Genomic DNA, 21,924 nt, shown 5'->3' with positions numbered 1-21,924 from the left:
CTTCCTGGCCATCCAGTGTAGATGTCAGTGAAACTGTTGGGAAGACAACGTAAACATTTTATTTGTACTGTATAATCTGCAGATTCTGACAGAAATCTACAGCTATCCTTTGAAGCACCGCTCCTCTCTTAAACGGCAATAAGGATCATTATTAGGTTATTTACATTATTATGTAAATAACAAAATAACTTAAAGCAAAAATTGGGAAACGTGAAGACCGAAGTCTTTATATTAAGGGCCATCAGTCAAACAATACTGTTGCTCTGGGTCTAAACAGAGCGCGTTGTGTGTGACATCTTCTTTTGCGCATGCGGGCCGCTTTGAGCGTTCACACTAGAGAGCGTTTGCTGTCGCATTTTATTTGTAGTGTGAACGAGCAGACAAAAAAATCGGATTTGATCAAAAAATCGGAATTGAGCATTAAGACCTGCAGTGTGAACGTAGCCTAAAATTAGAATTAGCCACTAATGGCATCCTATTTAGCATTAACTCTTCACATCGCAAGGGAAAAATTAGAATTCAATAAAAAAAAAAAGTGTTCACATTAGCTACTTGTATTGTTAAAAAGTAAGAAAAAACATTGTTAGCATAAGGGGATAATGCTAATTCACCTCAAATTAGTATTAGCTAATAACGGCAACCTACATAGCATTAGCTGGTCACATTGTTATAAAGCAAGAAAATATGGTATTAGCATTATCTGCCAATTCCTATTCACCTAAAATTAGCATTACCTGCTAATGGCAGTCTACTTAGCATTAACTCCTCACTAATGTGATGCTAATTCACATTAAATTAGCTTTAGCATTAGCTGCTAGCATCAGCCTACCTAGCACTAGCTGCTCACATTGTTAAAAGGGAAGAGAATACGATATTAGCATTAGCTGGTAATATTTATTCACCCCTAATTAGAATTAGCCACTAATGGCAGCATACTTAGCGTTAACTCCTCACATCGTTGTAATGCAAATGAGGCTAACTTGCATTAAATTAGACTGCTGTTATTAGCTAATGCTATTTAGCAGTAGCTGCTCACATTGTTATAAAGCAAAGGAAAACGATATGAGCATTAGGTTCTAATGCGTATTTGCCTTAAATTAGACGTAGGTGCTAATGGCAGCCTACTTAGCATTAGCAGCTCAGATGTTGTAATGCTAGGAAAAAGAGTGTTAGCATTAGCCGTTCACATTGTTATTAAGTTAAGGGAAATAGTGTTAGCATTAGCTACTCACATTTTTAAAAAAAGTAAGTGTTAGCATTAGTGCATAATGCTAATTCACGTCAAATTAGCATTAGTTAATAACGGCAGCCTATTTAGCATTAGCAGATAATGTTGACCCTGGCCCACTGGAAAAGTTAAGAACTAAAGATTTAGGAGTGTTTCTCGATAGCTCTTTCTCGTTTGAGAAACAAATGAATTCTGTTATTAAAACCAGCTGTAAGGTTTATATTGTTGATTGTCATTTATGCTTAGAAATATTTACTCATATATGCTTAGAGTTGTATAATCGATTGCATAATGATTGAGGTTTGATCCTGAGTAGTCTGTAAAGACTCTGTGTGCCTTCCAGAGTGCTCTGGCATGCACACACCACTTGGGGCCATGAGAGAGGTCGTACCCTCTCTTACTGATTTATGGTGTAGGACAGGGGTCTCAAACTCAATTTAGCTGGGGGCCGCTGCAGGCAGAGTCTGGGTGAGGCTGGGCCGCATTAGGCTTTCCACAAGAAAGGCATGGTTAAAAAATTCCAATCTTCTCAAATCTCTTTATTTTTATTTTTTAACACAAAATATGAAAAATGAATAAACAAATTAAGAATTAATAAGAAAAAAAATCAATCTGTAATACATAAATAAAATAATAATAAGATATTTTTAGTCAGTGAACTTGTGTGTATCTTTCAGGCTTCTATATCTGCTGTATTTAGATTGAAATGTCTGTATTAACAGTTCTATAACCTTCTTCTGAACATGAATGGAACACTGTAGAAAATGAACTGTTCTTCTGAACATGGCTTCTCTTGCCTACTCCTTGCTGCTAGAGACCTGGCAGCGTTTCCTCTCGCATAGCCGAGCCAGATTTGGCCTGAGGGAGGAAGCAGTTGCGACCCTCAGTATGTCTTGAAGATGATCATCTGTAAGTCTGGACCTGTACTTGGACTTATTGAAGTTCAAAGTGGAGAAGAGCTTTTGGCACAAGTATGTGCTACCAAAAAGGCACATGGTCCGCTTGAACATTCGGGAAAGCCGAGGGAAACTAGGGCTCAATTCTCTCAAAAATTGTCCAAGCTTGTCTGCTTTTCCACTCACCTCCCTGAACTTTGCTTTGAGTTCAGAGTTGCACTGCAGCTCAATGAGCTCCATTTGAAGCACAGAAGGGGCATCTTGCACATCAAAGGAGAAGGGGTCCGCAAAAATGTGAAAGGTGGCTCTGTGTGTCTTGAAGTCAGCAAATCTGTGATCAAATTCCTCCTGTAGCCTCAAAATGACATCAACATACTCGTCAGCACTGAATGGTGTGCCTGCATCCACGAGAGCCTTGCATGCTGGGAAATGGCAAAGGTTTGTCTGAGAGAGCTGAGCTTTCCAGAGCGCCAGTTTTGTGGAGAATGCTCTCACGTTGTCATAGGCAGCACTGACAAGTTGCCCCTGGCCTTGTAACGTCTTGTTCAGTACATTAAGCTCATGTGTCATATCAACAAGAAAAGCTGAGTCCATGAGCCATTTGGGATCAGTTAGCACAGGAACACTAACTCCATCCTTCTCCATGAAGGCTTCACTTCTGCTCTCAACTCAAAAAGTCTCTTTAATACATTTCCCCTGCTGAGCCAACGTACCTCAGTGAAGTCGAGCACATCCCCATATTCTGACTCCATTTCCTCTAAAAAAGCACAGAACCTTCGGTGCTTTAAGCCCCTGGATCTGATTTGGTTGATGCATTTCACAACAATAGACATCACATTGTCAAACTTCAGGCATTTGCTGCAAAGGACCTGCTGATGGATGATGCAGTGCAGAGCAATGGCCTCCTCCACGCCTTCCTCTTCCAGTTTGTTTTGTGCCACCAGTCCATGTTTCCTCCCTGTCATTGATGGCGCTCCATCTGTTGTTATTCCAACAAACCTCTTCCATGGCAAACCAACATTCTCAATGGCATCACACAGCTTGTAAATATCTGCTGAGCGGTGGTCTGGCCATGCATTGGAATTACTGTGAGCAGCTCCTCCATCACTTCAAAACTGTCATCAACACCACGGACATACATTGGGAGCTGGGCAGTGTCGGTGATGTCTGTGGTCTCATCAAGAGCGACTGAGTATACACTGAAACATTTGGCTTTCTCACACAGTTGGTCATAAATGTCACTTGACAGGTCAGAAATGCGATCTGCTGCGGTGTTGGCAGAAAGGCTGATGTTGCTAAACTGACCTTTCTTTCCCGGACAGACTATATTTGCAGCCTGCAATATGCACTTTTAGACAAATGCACCTTCTGTGAATGGCTTCCCTGCTTTAGCAATCATCTCACTAACCACGTGGCTCCGACTGCTGCATTATTCTCTTTGGTTGCTTTCTTGGAGAAATCTTGCTGCCTCAGTAGATCTGTTTTAAGACTGGCAACCCGGTTCGCTCTCTCGTCTCCCTGGTATTTTGCATCCAGCTCAGCATGTCTAGTTGTGTAATGACGTTTCAAATTGTATTCCTTGTGCAGCGCAACTTTCTCTGTGCAAATAAGACAGGTCGGGGTGCCCCTGTGCTCAACAAAGAAATATTGCATTTCCCACTTTTCCTGAAATTGTCGGTGCTCATCACCAACCTTTCTCTTCACCGCAGGCTTTGAAAAAGACATGTTTGGGGCTATGTGACATTTATAATTCTACTTGGTGTCACTGTCGCATTGAAGTTTCAATCAAGCGTTTAGCCGACGGACGGGGAACGTCTCAACGCGTAGAGAACGTCATTTCTGCTTCTTTTTCTTGCAACCGTAGCACGGCGATCGGCAGATAAAAAGCCGGTAGCAGTCTCCTTTGTTTTTACGCTCGATGTTCATGTCTTTCATGACGACACGAACACCGTGGCGTTTGCAGATGGTAGAAAGTGCAGGGATAGCGAGCGCAAAAAAGGCGACTGCTCACGGCGCCGGGCTGTTGTTACAGGAGAAAGAAGCGGAAATGACACCGTGACATATAACAAATAACATCAGCTGTTTCTGATGTTAGTTGTTTTGACTGCTTTTACATTATATTGAAATATATGTAATGTTCATGTTTGCTGCAATGCAAACGCAGTGATGCAAATAAAAACATGGAGCCACAAATTACGGTGCGACCCTATAATTAGTCCGGGTTACCGGGGACTGTTGTTGCCGATGAACAGGTGTCGCTATGTGACTGCAGACTAAATTGGGCTGCATTGAGTTCATGACTTTTCTTTTATCCCGCCGCCTACGCATCACTGTGAGAGTTAATATGAGATCTCTCTCTGTGGAAAATAACTTTAAATCCCACTGACGTGTGTATAAATCTATATACGTATAATGTCCCGCTGGGCAGCAACTTAAAAAAACAACTTTTTTTGAAGTGTTGTGAACGCAGCGCGCTGGGGCGAATGTCGGCGTTTGCCCAATAGAAAGGAGGAAGCCAGCCAGGCACAGGAAAGAAAGAAACACTCCAGGGCAACGCTGCTGGAACTTTGACTCATTGAGAAATGTTTCCCTGCTTGCATCAAGCCCGGCTGGTGTCCCCTGAGATCCATATCCCACCCTGATTGGTGGGTTAATTCAGCTCCGCCCACAACACTGTAAAGTGTCATACATTATCAAACTAACATTACATTTTCATATTAAGGTGGGGCCAAAAACTATCGTCCTGCGGGCCGCAATTGGCCCGCGGGCCGCGAGTTTGAGACCCCTGGTGTAGGAGGACACCTACTCTGTGTCTGGTTAAGTATAAGAGCCCTTTGTTAGGGGGACCGCTGGACTCTTAGCACCAGCTTTGGGGTCACAGGGTCACATCTGGAACACACACACACACACACACACACACACACACAGACACACAGACACACACACACACACACACACACACACACACACACACACACACACACACTATGCACAGACTGGTACTCTTTGTTCATACCTGTGTAAGACGTCATAATGAACTTGTGCATATTCATGTAAGCTCAATAAAGAGCAGTGTTACGAGGGAGCAGACGAGAGCGACTGAGGTCAAGTGAAGGAACGGCGCTGTCACAGTTCTCTCCCTCATCAATTGTCTGGTTCCAGCGGTGGGTCTGTGCTAGACGACCCATCACCAGCTTTTTCCACTGGTTACCAGTACGTGGTAGAATCCACTTCCAGATCTGGTTGTCTTTAAATCTGTGAATGGATTGGCTCCATCTTATCTCTCTTTAACAAAAGAATCCAAGTGGAGCCCTCAGGTCTGCAGATAAGCAGCTTCTGACCAGAACTAGACGTAAAAACAGAGGTGAGCTTTATCGATGGCTGCAGCCAAACTCTGGAACAGTCGCCCTTCACATCAGGTCGTCACCAACACTGGACATTTTTAAAAGCCGGTTGGAAACACATTTGTACTCTGTAGCTTTCAATCCTGACCAGTCTTTATAGTCATTACTGTGTATGTTTCCTATTTTCTCTCTACTCTGTGCAGCACTTTGGCTCAAGCTGTTTTTAAATGTGCTGATAAATAAATGTAGATTTCTTTGAATAAAACAGTGGAGCCGAGCTTTGAGCTCAGTGTGTAACAGTGTGTGTGTGAGAGCCATGTAATGTCCATGTGTGCATGCTGACTGTGCTGCTCTGACCCCCCTCCTCCTTTCAGGGTGGAGCCTGCTGGAGTCCGATGGTTGAGACCAGGTCTGAGGAAGTGTAAGTGTGTTTTTAATGGGATTCATGAAAACAAAGCAGCACACATTCAACCATCTTCATCATGTCAGGAGTCATCATCAAAGTGTCAATCAATGAACAGATGATGGATCAATAACTGCAGCTGGATTGTGTTTGTTCTCTCCATCAGATTCCTGTCAACTCACAATCGACACAAACACAGTGAACACAAAGCTCCAACTGTCTGACAACAACAGGAAGGTGACATGTGTGAAGAAGGTTCAGTCATATCCTGATCATCCAGACAGATTTGATGTTCGTCAGCTGCTGTGTAGAAATGGTCTGACTGGTCGCTGTTACTGGGAGGTCGAGTGGAGAGGAAACGTTTATATATCAGTGAGTTACAGAAGCATCAGAAGGAAAGGAGGCAGTGATGACTGTTGGTTTGGATACAATGATCAGTCCTGGAGTCTGATCTGCTCTGATGATGGTCCTCGTTATGTCTGTCACAATAACAGCTACACATCCATCTCCTCCTCCTCCTCCTCCTCCTCCTCTGTCTCTAACAGAGCAGCAGTGTATGTGGACTGTCCTGCTGGCACTCTGTCCTTCTACAGAGTCTCCTCTGACACTCTGATCCACCTCCACACCTTCAACACCACATTCACTCAAACTCTTTATCCTGGTTTTAGGTTTTATGGCTGGTCTGGTGGCTCAGTGTCCCTGTGCTGAGTGGAGTGTAAAGAGTGTCTCCTGTTACAGAAACACTCTGACTGTTGAACAGATAGTTCAGTCTGTACATGTCTGTCTCTTTCACTCACAAACACGTTTTTTGAGATTCATGGATTCAATCAGTTGATGTTTGAAACTCTTCTAAATGATTCCTTGTAAACTTCTTCAGTCACAAACAAACAGGAAGTGATGTCACATGTGTTCCTGTCCACACAGCAGAATGAGTCTATTGCTGACAGTGATGTACAAACAGAGTGAGCATTTCTGAGGCCCAAAATAAACTGAGTAGTTCACTGAATGAACAATGGACTGTGAGCTCAGTTCCTTCATCATTAGTATGGATTATATATGTATATGTATTATATTAGTATCATATATATCAGGTGCTGCTGCTTTCAGTCATTGTGCAAATGTGCTGTTTGTAAGCTTGTAAAGCTGCAGTCAGCTGAGACTGAAGAAGTCACCTGATCAGTGAGCAAACGTTTCTGAAAACGTCCAGATGAACAGAATCAACCTTTTGGGATCAGCCAGCAATGCAGCATCATTGTTGTTCAGCTTCAGAGGTTTGCAGGAATGAACTGATGACCAGAAACAGCTGCAAAGTCCAAGAAAATACCAGCTGGAGTTCAGCTGCATTTGAAGAAGTCAAAGAAAAGTAAGGATGGCAAAGGGCGACGTTTTCTTCCAAAGAGCTGCAAACATGGTCGACGCCTCATTAGAAGAATCATCTGGACATTTGTGAGGAACTCTAACCAAGAAAGCAACGTCACACAGATCCAACAGACAGTTTCCATGACTGCAAGTGTTGAGTGGAAAAATGCTACATTGCATTATTGCATCCTCTCACCACAGGAGGCGCTGTTGGCACCACTGATTGCTGATCAGCTGTTCTCTGATGATCTGATTGATACTGTGAATAACGGGACTCACTGAACTCTGTGACACAGTGAAGATTACAGAGTTTAACTTCACCCTTTAAGACTGACCACAGAACCAAGTCCGCCAGAGCTTTTGTTATATTTTTACATGCTGTGGAGCCATTTGTGGGAGCATTTCAAGTTGCTATACATCAATACAACTGTTATAGCCCTAATTTTAATAATATGTATGCATTAAGTCCATAGTAACTACATAAATTGCAAAAACAACCTCTGCTCATCCATCTCTGTGTGTATCAGGATACATTTGGTTCATAATACACAGAAAAATGCTGCATTTACAGAGCTGCAGACAGCGTGATGTCCTGTATGGACAGGTGGAAGGAACCAAGTCCTCAGCTGGAACACTCGTGTTTGTCCACAGACAGGAAACACAGCAGGAAACTTCCTCACAGAAGTGCAGCTCATGGATAACACACTTCCTGTCAGTCAGAATGAGGCTGCAGCCAAACACAGAAAGGTGTTTTTGTCCAGATGAGCCCAGAGAAGAAACACGAGTGTTCACAGACATCAGAAGCTCAGAGAGGTGAAACATGAGGTTGGAGTCCTCGTCAGCATCCAGAAGAGCTGCTGTGAAACCCTGAGTACTCATGACAGACTCTGATGGCACAAACACATCATGATTCAAACAGAAAGACAAACATGGAGCTCCTGATCCTCCTGCATGAGAACAAGCTGACATGAGCGCTGTGTCTGAGAGTGTCTCCCTGTCACAGTGACAATAACACAGCTGCTGCTCACAGTCATTAAACTGACCTGAGGTCAGCTGTGCTCCTTACATATGAACCATGTGACCTCACATCAGTGCTGTGGATGACTGTAGTCATAGAAGAGTAGAGCTGTAGCAGGTGGTGTGAGGAGGAGGTGGTGTATTCTAGTTAACGCAGTACTGAAACACTCCAGCAGAGGGCGCTGTTAAGTCCTTATTGTAACACAGTTACTGTGTGCAGTTAGACTTCATACATAATCTGCACTTATTTCCATCAGACATGCTGTCAGTAAATGATTGGTTTCTATTGATTCTACTTCCTGTTGACTCGTTTGATGACAGTGAAACAATCACAGCTGATTGTGTGATGATGTAAACTGTCACTGTTACATTCAGTGTGTGTGACATAATGTTAGTGCAGGCTGATAACAGCCTGGTTCTGTTAGAAACACATGAACGTGTCCATAGATCAGTGTGTGTTTAACATGAGAGCTTCAGCCCTGCTGATGTGTTAAATAAAGACATGCAGGAAAACTGATGAGACTCTGAAATAACTCTTTATATTTATAATGTAACTCTGCATCAAAAGAACAACAAAGGATCCCAGACAGGTTTCTGTGAACAAAGACCATTCTGATGTTTCTGTGTTTCTAACACTTTGACATTATTAGTAAACAGACTGCAGTGAGCAGCATTTATAAAGAGCTTCTATATAAAGATATGACAGCTGTTTGACAAGTTTATCACTCTGTGTTTGGACCTGATCAGTCCAGCTGTTTACTTGAAACATGTTCATTTACCTGTTCTGTTATATTCATGTTCTTGTCTCTGTTGAAAACACATTTTAATGTCCCTCAGATTTTTCTCCCAGATGAATAAATATAAAAATGACACAAACTGACTGCAGCTACTTTTTGTCCTTTCTGTCAAAAACCTTCATGTGACTCATGAGAGACACGTTTCAGCTGTTTGTGACAGATCAGAGGCCAACAAGTCATTTATAACACTTTCCATCATTGTTTAAAGTTCTCAGTGTTTCTGTGTTGCTGCGTATAGGATCTCCCAGCATCATCACTGTGCTGTCCAATCATTGTGTGCGAGGTTACCCTTATAGTGCGATGTGTGTTTGCACAAAGAGAAGCATGTGTGTCAAATATAAATAAGCACAGAACAGAAACAGCTGCTCGTTTCTTCTGTTTAGAGTCAAGTTAGTGTTTTGTGTCTTTGTTTGAGGCCTGATGTCGAGCAGAGGTGTGTGTAACTGCACTGGTCTGTTATATGTGTGAAGTGTGTGCTTCTCTTCAGCATCATCTTTGTCACTGCTGATTCCTTTGTGTCATCATGTGTTGAGAAGAGAGAACAGTTATAACGGAGGAGCAAAAGGAAGCCCTGAAATCTGCATCAACAAGGAAGTGTTGGCTCACCAGTGATCCCAGCAGAGCCACTGGTTTGGCTCCAGTTGTTCTAGATTCAATGATGTTGTTGCTACAGATACATGTCAGCATCTTTATTGAATTTAATATGAAGCAGAAATGGTGTCATTAGGAGAAGAAGAGGAGAACAAGTCCGGCGAGGAGGCAGCAGCTCTTAAAGATGAAACAGCAGCTCAGCCCTGAGCTCAGAGAGCTGCACATGAAAAAGCTCCTCAAGCAGATCCTGTCAGAGGTTTGTCATCAACAGGAGGAACTGTTCACATCATAGGATGAAGATGCTGTCAGCTGGATGAAGAAGGTTATTTAATGCAAACGTTCACACTGAAGTCAAACTGTTGTCGTGTTGAACAGATTCATGTACTGATCGTCTCCAGAATGTTAGAAGAGCTTCAATGAATCATTAGAAACAACTTACAGCTGCACAGCTGTGTCAAACACATCTGTGTGTCATTGTGGGATTGTTGTGTTTCTACATGTGACACACGTCTAAAACATGCACACAATCTGAACACAAACAGGGACTCATGTGTTCCCACAGCCAGATGCTGAGAGCCATTTCCTTGTAGTCCTGTGTCTACATACATGAACCATTAGATGTTATTGGAATGATTGTCAGCTCTGATAGTTTCATGTGTGTTTAGCTGGACGCTGTTTGATCCTCGACATGTTTAAAGGTGTCCAGTCCTGAGACACTGGGGCTGGAAACAGCTGTGATGTCATTGGACTGTCACACAGACAGAAGTGCATGAAGTGAGCAGCCGAGGAGCCGCTGATGTTTTGGATTCAACAGCATTTGAAAGGTCGACACAGACACATTTGCACACAGAAAGCTGAATCTGTCATATGCCACAGTGAACTCACTGTTCAGTGTTTTTCAGGAAGCTTCTTAACTGCCTCTGCTGCCAAACAAGCAGCTGATGTCCTTGAGAAGAAGCTGAAGAAGTCTTCAACAACAAATACAGGAAGTGGACTTTCAAATACTAGATTCACTTTAGACTCACAGAGAAATGACTCAACCAGCTGTGTTTGACTCTATGAAAGGTCAGTGTGTGTCTGCACACAGACTGTTGTGTTGGACTGTTATTCAGTTGTCTGCTGAATGTTTTCAAATGTCTGCATCTCAGCTGTGATGAGGCTGGGGGTCATGGGAGGCCACCGTAGCAGCCTCTTCAACATCATGACATCATCATAAATGCTGCTGGACTGTCTGATGGGCTGACGGTGAAAAAGCCGTCGGGAAGGAAACAGAAGACATTTCAGAGGCTGCAGCAGATTTCTTTGATTCGGGGCCTTTTTCAGCTTTATTGGACAGAGCAGTGAAGATAAGTGACAGCAAAGCAGAGAGAAAGGGGGCGTGGCCCGGGTCAAAGCCAGGCCAGCTGCTCTCCACCTCGTGGTCACCTGCTCATCCTAGTGAGCTCCACCAGCAGCCCTTTCACACACTTTACACTGTCAAACACTGTGTGTGGACCTCAGCTAACAACAGGCTACATTTAAGTCTGGACTACATGCTTTTATATTGTTTTTATTCCATCAGCAGCTCAACATCATGAGCAGCTTTGACATAAAGACATCAAACTCAAGCTGACTTTAAGCTACTTTTAATACAGGGGCTCAAAAACAACAACATCTTTATTATATATCAGGACACAAAGTCATTTCATCTCAAAGGGAAACAGCTTTATTTGGAATAACCAGCACTATCAACTGGTTTGGGATCTCCACCAGTTTCATGTCTTTGCAGCTTCTCCAACAAAGTTCCTGTAAAATCAGCATGTTTGTCTTTATTGGTTTGATAGTGATTGATTATTCAGTCCCAATCTGCTGTCATCTAAAGAACAAAATGATGTTTCTATGAGTCACAAAGCTCCAGATGTTGTCGGCTTCACAAAGAAAACAAAGAACTTAAACACAAAGTGTTTGGAGCCAAAATGTTCCCAAGCTGCTCTTTTTGAAATGGCAGAGGTACAGTGGTGTCTAACAGCACACTGTGGAAGGCAAACATGTTATTGTTGGATGAAACTTCATGAATCCTTTGTAGATTTGAGCTGTTGGAGCCTTTCTTTTCTCTTCAGGTGTACAGATGCTGAGGAGGCAGGTGAAGCAGGTGGAGCTGTTGTGATGCTGGCAGAGGGTGTGTCTTAGTAACTCTGTGAGGCACAACTGGATCCAACATTGTGGATGTGTTGATGTTGGAGCCATTAAGAGTCTCTGGCCACACTGTAGGATTTCCCTTTGATCCACTGTGGGGGCATTTTGGAGTCTGTCAGTGAAACTCTTCATGTTTGTGTTTGACTCCAGTTTATAGAAACAGAGAAATGTGTCATGCTTTTGTTCGGCCTCCACAAATACACACATTTGTTCATTGGTTGGACTTTTTGGAAGGAGACACATTGAAAACCATGTTAATAAGATCTTGTTGTTTCCTGTGGATCCGACACAGAGAGTGGACTTCAGACAGAAAGCGTGGAAGAGATTTTAGAGGCCGTGTGTGGCAACAGGAAGTTTCTGTGTGTTTGCTGATCTTACATGTGGAAAACAACACGTGATGTTTGTGAAGTTCTACAATGATCATTGTTCTCACAGCATTTTGAGTGGGAACAGTTCAAACTGGGAGTAGTGGGAGTTGCTTACTGATTGAAACAAGCTGAATGTTTCTGTGACGATGAAGATCAGCAGCTCAGCTGATCAATGAACTGACATCTATCAGTCGTTTCATGAGATGAAGTCATCAGCAGACATTTGTTCTGACTGTGTGATGAATGTCAGAACGTCAGGGCTCTGCTTTAGTCACTGCTTGATGATCATTGGCTCATTGTTGAATCCAGGGCCCAGTCTGACCTCTGACCTTTGCTGCAGGTCTTCTGTGTTATCTCCACTTTCATGTCTGATCTTCTGCTGTATCGTCCAAAATAAACATCTGGATCATTTCCAACACTTCAGCAGATCTTTAGTTTGGGCAGTGCAGCACAGAATAACACATATTGTACTATACTGCCCACTTCCTGATCTTATTGGATCTGTGTGTGAGGTTGGTGAAGGAAACACATGTTTACTGAGTGAGTCGCTGCCATTAGGAACTAGTTTTTATATCACAGCCTGGAAATCACACAGGACCATTTCTGCAAGTGAAAAGTCGTCATTGGAGGAAAATCATTGTGTAGTTTGTGCGACTGAAGAATTGTCCCAACTACATGTGCTGCTGACCTTTGACCTTTTCTTTAGGTGCACAGAGGAGTCTGTGGAAACATCCAGAACTGAGGCAGTGCTACAGATGCTTCAAATAAAGTGGTGTATTATCCATGTTTTCTATGGATCACATCCAGTATCCTGATCTAACTTTGTTCTAAGTAGTTCTACATGATGAAACATCCACACTAAGTTTAAGAAGGACACACAAACACCATCTGTCCTTTCATCATGTGTACAAACGTGTTCAGATGTCAAATGTACCGTGAATGGATGCAAATGTGGATCGTTCCAATAAAATGAGGCAGTTTTGTAAGTGGATCACAGTTTGAAGTTCATTATAACCTATAAGAACATGTTATTCAAACCAACTTTATCCAACAGGAAGAAGCATCAGGGGAACAGGAAACATTCAAACATGTTTACTGTAAGAACTGCACAAAGGAAGGAAACACAATCCTACACACGAGCACTTTAAAATGGACATTTAGCTTTTCAAACATCAGGGAGCTGCAATAACAACACTGTGCCCATTCTGATCAGACTGAAAGATTTATAGAGATTTATCCATGTGCTGGAAAAGGATTTGATATCAACATAGATGCAGATTAGCAGGAGCATTTTCTTCATATTGATTTAGAGTTCAGTACCAGGAATATGTAGAATTAACATCTGTGTGCATGACGAGTGATGAAAATTCAAAGTCAGGCTTTCAAAGGATGTCAGAATTGGAGTCTCTATCTGTGACTGTCCCAGAGGAACCTACCTGAGGGATTATTACAGATCTGTCTATATAGAAAGACTTGCATTGATTCACAGTGTACAATTCTTTCTAATCTATTAACATCTTCCTCCAAATCCTGTTTCTGCTGTTTAATGACATATGTCTGAATACAGACAGTGGAAAAATGTCAGTTTTAGTTTTACTGGATCTCAGTGCAGCATTTGATACAGTTGACCACAACATATTACTCAAACGACTGGAGAACTGGACAGGTCTTTCAGGAACTGTACTAAACTGGTTCAAAACATACTTAGAAAACAGGAAATACTTTGTATCAATAGGTAACTTCACATCCGAGCAGACAAGTATCACATGTGGAGTTCCCCAAGGTTCCATCTTGGGACCCTTTCTGTTTACATGCTCCCACTGGCACAGATTATAAAGAACAACAAAATAAACTAACTGTCACGGAGCGCTGTGCGGCAGGCAGGAGTAGGACCCAAAATGCAGGACTCACAGGCACGAGGGAATGAACTCAAAACTCAGCTTTATTCGCTGGCAGAACAGACATATAAACTAAACCAAACTGGGAAACCATAAACTAAGAACTCACAGAGAGACACACAGGGAGATCCACACAGCAAGAGGGACGACGTCACGCTGAACAGAGGGAGACGCAGACAGAAATACACAGAGGGTTAACGAGGGGAGTGGGAACACACGGGGAACACAGGTGACACTGATAGCCATAACGAGACAGGGCGGGGTGAACTGAACACTGACGGGAGAGGTGAAACAGGGAGCACAGAGGTTCAGACAGGAGGAGAGAGAGCACGAGTAGAACACCAACATAACAGGCAGGGGAGACACGGAATAAACACGAAAGGGGACGAGGGCTCATAAATACATAGAGGGGCACACAGGGAGACATGAAGGGCAAGGGATCAAAACTAGAAGCCATAGAATAAATCACACAAGTACAATAATACGAAAATCACAAAGAACTAAAAACGCTGGGTCAGGAGACCCAGGACCGTGACACTATCATAGCTATGCAGATGACACACAAATATATATCACAATGTCACCAGGAGACCAAGGCCCCGTACAATTTTCTCCAGCTAAACAAAGACAAAACTGAGGTAATACTCTTTGGCGCCAAAGAAAAACGATTACAGGTCACCAGAGAACTTCAATCTATACATCTAAAAACCACAAACCAGGCGAGAAATGTGGGTGTAGTGATGGATGCAGACCTAAACTTAGAAAAACACATTAAGACAATAACAAAATCAGCTTACTATCACCTCAAGAATATTTCAAGGATAAAAGATCTGATGTCTCAACAGGACCTGGAAAAACTAGTCCATGCATTCATCTTTAGTAGGCTTGACTACTGTAACAGCATCTTTACAGGTCTACCTAAAAAATCAGTCAGACAACTACAGCTCATTCAGAACTCTGCTGCTCGAGTCCTCACTAAGACCAAAAAAGTGGACCACATCAGTCCAGCTCTGAGGTCTTTACACTGGCTGCCTGTCCGTCAGAGGATAGACTTTAAAGTTCTGATGCTGGCCTATAAAGCTCTGAATGGTTTAGGACCAAAATACATCAGTGACCTCCTGACCCAGTATGAACCTTCCAGATCCCTCAGGTCATCTGAATCCGGTCTTTTATCAGTTCCCAGAGTCAGAACCAGACACGGAGAAGCTGCATTCAGCTTTTATGCTCCTTATATCTGGAACAAACTCCCAGAAAGCCTCAGATCAGCTGAAACACTCAGTTTATTTAAATCCAGGTTGAAGACTCACCTGTTCTCAGCTGCATTTGAATAAAGCACCAAATCCACACTTTTAAGCTTAAATTTCAAAACTTACATTTAACTACTGATTTTATCTACTGTTCTGATCTGTTTTGATTTTATATACTGTTTTGTTTGTTTGTTTGTTTGTTAATTAGTTAGTTAGTTTGTTTGCTTGTTTTAATCAATTTTAAATCATGCTTTTTATTTGTTTTTGTTTCTAATGTCTCTGTAAAGCACTTTGAATCAGCTTGTTGTTGAATTGTGCTATACAAATAAACTTGCCTTGCCTTGCCATCAGAAGGGCTCAAACCTCCTGCTGTTTCTACTGGACCATAAATTCTACTTTATGATCATCTTCAAAGATAAAAACGTGAGTTTATTTGTGAACTCTGTGAAATGTGTCTGATGTTTAGTTTGAACCAATCCTGTGTCAGCTGCAGCCACATCATTGCCACACATACAAATGGGTGCGTTCCTGTTTAGACCTGCTGGCTGTCAGTGGGCTTCATTCCATTTCAGACTGCCGGTGGTCGGCTGTGATCTAAACTCAACATGGCTCCTGTGTTAGAAGAGCCTCTGATTTTAAACTTTGCACATTTAATAGTTTCTTTCCAACACTGTGGAGCTACCAGCCCAGTATATGTAGCCACAGTAGATGGAGTTATCAAGCTGACTGACAAACATCAGGATTCATGTGATCCCTACATGTGGACCTTTCACAGATGGATCCAAGTGCAGATTCAACTCTGCATCACATTTGACTTCAGCTGTTACACACTTTCTAGCTGTGTCACTTCCTGCTTTTTGGATCAGATAGTTTATTCATGTCCACAAATGTTTGGCTGCATGTTTTTATCATCTATATTTCCAGTCTTCATACAGCCGATATTTCATGTGAACTCCAACCTGCCAGCTGCCATGTTTTCAGGGTTCATTCAGTGTTGAAATGTAGGACAAACAGCAGCACATGTTCTCTAAATGTTTGCAGTCATTTTAAATGAAGCTGATACTACATGAGACATTTTCCATATTTACTGTCTTTGAACAGAGAATAATAAAGCCATCAAACATATACAGGCTGTGCAAATACAAACTTCTGTGGTGCATTTGATGACCTGCAGAGGAGAACAAGTCGGGCTTTTCAGCCCTAACACAACCTCTTTGTTCTCAATACTACAAAACCTTCAAAGGCTGATATGCAAGTTTGCATGAATCACCAACACAGTTGTGTTTGTTTCTAGTATAATTATAAATAAGCTGATCAAATATCTGCTGACTGATTAGATCCAGTATCTATTACAGATGAACTGGATATCACAGCGCATGTTGTTAATCCGTCATATCAAACTAAACCGTGTTGCTGGTGTAAATATCCTCCAATAAAGTCAGATGAGGGCTGCTGTTGCCAGGTAACGATGATGTCACACTGGATCTTCTGATCTTTAGCATCGTAGCGCTCGGAGTCTGATGTTAGCTCATGTGTTGTTAAACACCAACATGACGTTCTACTAGTCAAGGCCTCAGCTTCACCCACTGATGCTGATCACACAGACCCACTAATAGAACTGTTTTATCAGGTTTAAGCAGCGTCAGCATTAATGTCACATTTAATCAGACCACATTTACATTACAAGCCCACTACAACCATATGGAACTCCAAAGTGTTCAAAATTAAATAAATAAATAAGTCATGATGAAATAAATAACTATGTGAATAAATAAGACACAGATATGTAATGTGAGAATGATATTGTGAAATAATTGAACACATTTTGAAAAAAAGATCATTATTGTGAAATATATTACATTCTGCTATATAAATTTACTTATTATTGTGAAATATTATTTCATGATCATTATTTTTCACAATAACAGAGATTATTCCTGAGGCATTTTATTTATTCCCAGCCATTTTTAATCCAAAATGTCCTTTTTTTCAAAGTCAGTCTTTATTTCAAAATCCCGTTTTTCCCAATGGCCTATTTATTTCATTATTATTACACATTATTTGACCACAAGCAATCTTTTCTGGTTTGACGCCGTCTTTGTAGCCAGAAACCAGCTCTCTCCTCGGCTTCCTCCACTACACGCTTCCCCCACGCCAGTCTCCTCCGTCACTATAAAGGGGAGAGTCATGAGCTCCATCACCCTCACCTGTGCCGTCCAACGTCCCGCCACCAGCCTCCACTGCAGCAGGCCAGAGACCACACCCCTGCCACAATAAGTAAAAGTATATCGTTGCTGTACCCTTAATGCTAAATGTGCTAAATTAACCGCTGCCTTTGCCCCTTTGGGATTATTCTTATGTCACTGGGATGTTGACCTTTGACCTTCACGTTAGAGAGATGGGCAGACATAATTAGTGTATGAATTTTAAAGTAACAGGTAATAAAGAGAGTGTAGCAAATGTAGTCAGGTTTATTACTCTGTATCACACATGAGTGCCCGAGGGAGGCGGGGCTGACTGGGGAGACACAGGAAACAGAGAGACAGGGCTGACTCGACATGAAACGATGAAACGTGGGACACGGGAACAGAAACTAAACACAGGCTGAAATGAACACTGAGGGAGGGAGAACTAAGATTACTGAGAGCCTGATAAATAAGAAGAACAAAAACCAAGAAAAACAAGAGTCAAAGAAAACCAAAAACACAAAGCATTGGGCCAGGACCCACTGCTGTGACATTTATATGTGATAAAAACATTAAAAACTGCTCAGATGTTGAAATCTTTCTACGTATACTTTAGGTTCAGCTCTCCAGCCTGGCATTTGGTTAAGCATGATTCAAACATTTGATTTTGTTTAACTGGTTTTAATTATAGTTACTTTTTGTGAACATTTGTTGCAGCATTTAAAAATACATCATTTATTTTCAGACTTTTATTTGATTTAGAGCATCATATTTGACCAACGTAAATGTTTTAATTTCATATAAAATAACTGAAACAGTGAACTAAATATCTGAAATCTTTCCTTCCTTAAAAGTTATAATCCTACTTAAGTTATAGTGCAAACGCTTAAGCAACAAATATACTTGATGCTAATTAATTAATATTTCCCTTTGATGTTGCAACTATGCGGTCACTTCTGTCTTTAAACAAAATAATATTTTCCAGTTACAGAAATCATAAAGTCCAAACTAAAGTGCTACTGTTGCTATATGCATTTTATATAAATCATGGATGATGGTCCTGACATGAAGGAAGAGAAAGTTACAGGTTGCATCCTTTGACTTTGTCTCCGTGCCTTTGGGCGATTTTCAGAAGGACAGATGTTTCTGTTCAATTCTTAAATCAATTTTTTCAAACACAAACACTATTTTAAAGCTTCTAGAGAGTAAAATATTAATGATAATTATAATAACAATAATAAAAACAAAAGCTCTCAGATCCATCAAACCAAGCAGCAGAAAGAACAATAACTGAAGAGAAAACTTTAACCTTGTAGACTTCATTATGTTCCAGCTGCTCTACAGACGCTGTGACCTCGAACTTAAGCAGGTCGTAAAGTATGTGCAGCTCAATAACTTCATAATCAGACCCTGTGGTATTTAGGCAGCAGAACAACTAAGAATAACAACTACAAATAATGTTTTTAGGTTTCTGTTGTACTGCAAGGTTCTGTACAGGAGAACCAAACCAAGAGCAAATATTACGTCTCATTTACACCTGAGCACGAAGAGCCATCAACATTTAGCAAATTGAATCATCTTTGTTTAGATGCAAGAAGAATCATATAGAAATGAAAAAGTAGAAATAGAAATCCAGAGCAAAGATATCCTCTAATTCAGCGTAGCACATGTGCAGCTGCTGCGATTCACGTAAGCTAGAGGTCTGCGCGGGAATGTTTTTTTAGTCCCGCTCCCGCCCGCTCCCGCAAGGTTTTGTACCGCACCCGACCGCTCCCGCTGTATATTCAGTCTTTGTTCACCCGCTGCCCGCTTAGAATAATTTTCTACCCGACCCGACCGTTCCCGCTAAATTTAGATCTGGTTTCCAAAATCTCACATTTAAATGGGGTACCACCAAAAAATAGAGATAACAGATAAAACTGCAGGTTGTGCAATGATTGTATTTATTTTTCTTAAACAAGATGCATTTATCTGTCAACATGCAACATTTATCTTTTAACATGGAAAACGTGTTGCAAAAATAAAATAAATAAAAACGAATACAGCATTGTGGCCTACTTGTTATTTTTATGTAAAATACAAACGTAACATTTTTCTGTCAACACAGTAGGGAAAGTGTCACGAAAAAAAAAAAAAAGTCACTTAAAATTGTAAACAAAAGAACAAAATAGTTGGCCACTGCGAAATTAAATGGTTGTTTAAACTATCAGTTTAACGAAAAAATGTCCCAATGTCGAATTCAAGGTCTCTCCTACAAAAGAAAATATGCATATATAAATACAACAATAAACGACATCTCAAAATTATAAACTATTAATCAAATGAACGAAACTTACTTAAAAAATCCAAATTATTTTAAATTTCCATGCAGGAAAAGAATGTCACTGACTGATGAGGGTTTCAGTACTGAACGTCTCTCCTCCAAAATCCGACCACAAAGGCTGAACGCTCTCTCGGAAGGTGCACTCGTTGCCGGGATGCAGAGGACAAATCTTGCAAGGTTGCTCAGGGCAGGGAACTGGGAACTGTTGGAATTCCACCACTGCAAAATGTTTTGTTGACTTGATAATTCAAGTTTCATGGTCCTGTACTCCTGAATCTGAACATCTAGTGATTTTGATCCACATGATTCTTCCTCTTCCTCCCAATCTGAAAATTTATGAAGAACAGTAGGCCTTTTGGCAGGTGTTGGTTCAACATCCTCATCATGTGCATGATCAAACTTTAAATCATCGATCATCTCCTTGACTCCCTGTATCACATTCTGTCGCCCTCTTTCATCTAACATTCTCAGACCTCGCAGATTTGGTGTCAGAAAGGTTGCTATTTTATAAAGCATGTGAACAGAATGGGATGAAGTGCTGTCTGCTGACAGTAATTCTTTCAGCCGTGTTACACAGACGGTTGCAATTTCAGAGAGCAGAGGGTCTTTTGTGGCTGATGTACAGTGCTCAATTAATCGCACAGACCACAGAAGAACAAGTGAGGCACTGGGAGCTGTGTTATCAGTTTCCAAGTCGTCAGTTGCCTCTTTGAAGGGTTTTAGGAATGATACTAGTAACTTAAGAGTACTGATGCTAATGCGTCCGATCTTGTCATAATTATTGCTCTCAGTCAGCACAGATGCAATGTCTTCGTACTGTTCCAAGACAGAATTTAACATGTCAAAGTTAGAGTTCCATCGTGTCTCTATGGATTGTTTCAGTGACTTTTTAAGCTTGCCCTGCTGTCCTGAGTGTTTGAAATATGTAACCAACTTTTTAACATCAGTCAGAAGGCTAGCGATCTCTGGAGACTTTTCGATTATGGCAGTACCAAACGCACTGGAGAGAGTCACGTTTAGTATGTGCGCTGTGCAGTTTAGCCTCGTGTATTCTCGTAAGGCACTGATCATGTTGGCTCCACGATCTGTGACAAAAATAATCTTTTTGCCCATGTCTGTCGCATCAATGCCAAACACTCTGAGATTCTGCAGCAGGTGCCTTCGAATGTTTTCACCTGTCTTTGAGGTGCTTGGGTCAAAAGGGGCAGCAAAAAGCACTCTTGAATGTAGCTCAGATTGCTCATTAACGTAATGGATGGTTGCAGACAAAAAGGACGTTTTTTGATATGTTTCTGTCCATATGTCTGCTGTAACAGCGCATCCAAACTTCGATATTGTTGCAGTGATTTCCTCCACAACATGTTTACGTAGACTCTGAGCCCTCATTTCAACATTTCTTGACACCGTTGTGGGGTGTGGTAGTATCTCACAGACATCGAACTTTCCTATTCTTGCTGCTGTGTCGACCAAATGTTGGGCCAGCTGTGTGAAGCCTTTTCCAGAGATGGTATCATACCGTCGAATGTCTTGGCAAACAAACTGAACACATTTGTCTCTGGTTTCTTTTTTAAACTTCTCTGGCACCAGCAAAGATTTAGTAAATGCCAGTTTTGTTTGCCCCTTTGTGATGGGACATGAGTGCCACCTTAAACCTGAGGTTCCAGTCTTGTGACTGCAAAAGGGTAAAACTTTGAGGCATTTATCGCATTGTACAAAGGGCAATTTTTTTCCATTTGCGTCTATGACGCATGAAAAAGACTCCCATACATCAGACTTGCCTGATGTGGGTTTCCTTAAAGTAAACTGACCGTTGTCTAATCCCAGCTGAACGTCCTTCAAGGAAATTGCATCTTCAGTTTGCTCTGCCATGTTGGTAAAGCGCGCTCTGATGCAGGTGATGCGCGCACAGAGTCACAGACTGTGCAAGTAAAATGCACGTGCAAAAAGCACTGATCCATGCGCTCAGTGCGTGTAACAGGCGTGAGCACTGGCTGTACCAGTGCTCAATTAGAATGAGGAAATCACAGATATGCTGTTCCGAAAAAATGTCGGGCACGCTATATTTTCAGACCGCCCGCTCCCGTTCAAATTA

At 41.6% G+C, this 21,924-nt stretch overlaps 1 protein-coding gene across 1 annotated transcript in view; it reads left to right on the top strand.

Annotated features, from left to right (window-relative positions):
* LOC147337049 (protein NLRC3-like) overlaps window positions 1–21,924 on the top strand; it is a 646,813-nt gene that overhangs the window by 247,523 nt on the left and 377,366 nt on the right. The window lies entirely within an intron of this gene.

This window comes from Aulonocara sp. 'chitande type north' Nkhata Bay, linkage group LG3 (genome assembly GCF_057382095.1).
Source record: "Aulonocara sp. 'chitande type north' Nkhata Bay isolate Kocher_YH1m ecotype deep benthic linkage group LG3, A_spYH_male_GT1.1, whole genome shotgun sequence".
Classification (NCBI taxonomy): domain Eukaryota; kingdom Metazoa; phylum Chordata; class Actinopteri; order Cichliformes; family Cichlidae; genus Aulonocara; species Aulonocara sp. 'chitande type north' Nkhata Bay.
The sequence above is the reverse complement of the archived record's forward strand: the minus strand, read 5'-3'. Positions and strand labels throughout refer to the sequence as shown.